The following is a 459-nucleotide window of genomic DNA, read 5'->3' as shown; positions in this document are numbered from 1 at the left end:
TGCTCCTGGGGTCACCTGCTCCAGGGGTCACAGGGCCCCGACCCCACTCCCGGCGGAGGGTTTGTGTGGCTCCTGGGAGTTTAACGGGAAAGGTCCCGCCACCGTGAGGGCCATCTGCGCCGGAGGCAGGCGACGCCTACCCGAGGGCCAGGCCGAGTCCGGGGGTGCGCTCCCCACGCCCGGGCGGAAGGGCGGCGCCGGGGCATGTGCTCGGACCCAGCTGAGCGCAGGACGGACACACGGAGCCCTTCAGACGTGGCTGGAGTGACAGGAGCTGAGTCTTCAATTTTACACAATTTCCGTCCTTTTGAATGTCAGATGGTCACAGTGGCGAGTGGCCGCTGAGCCGGGAAGGGCGCAGGGTGGGCGCCCAGGAGCTCGCTGTGCGGAGAGCAGGGTGGGTGCGCTGCTGGGTGCGCTGTGGGGCGGTCCATGGGCTGCCGCCCGTCCCCGCCGCCT

The sequence above is a fragment of the Myotis davidii genome, unplaced genomic scaffold (genome assembly GCF_000327345.1).
Source record: "Myotis davidii unplaced genomic scaffold, ASM32734v1 scaffold333, whole genome shotgun sequence".
In the NCBI taxonomy this organism is placed as follows: Eukaryota; Metazoa; Chordata; class Mammalia; order Chiroptera; family Vespertilionidae; genus Myotis; species Myotis davidii.
The sequence above is the reverse complement of the archived record's forward strand: the minus strand, read 5'-3'. Positions refer to the sequence as shown.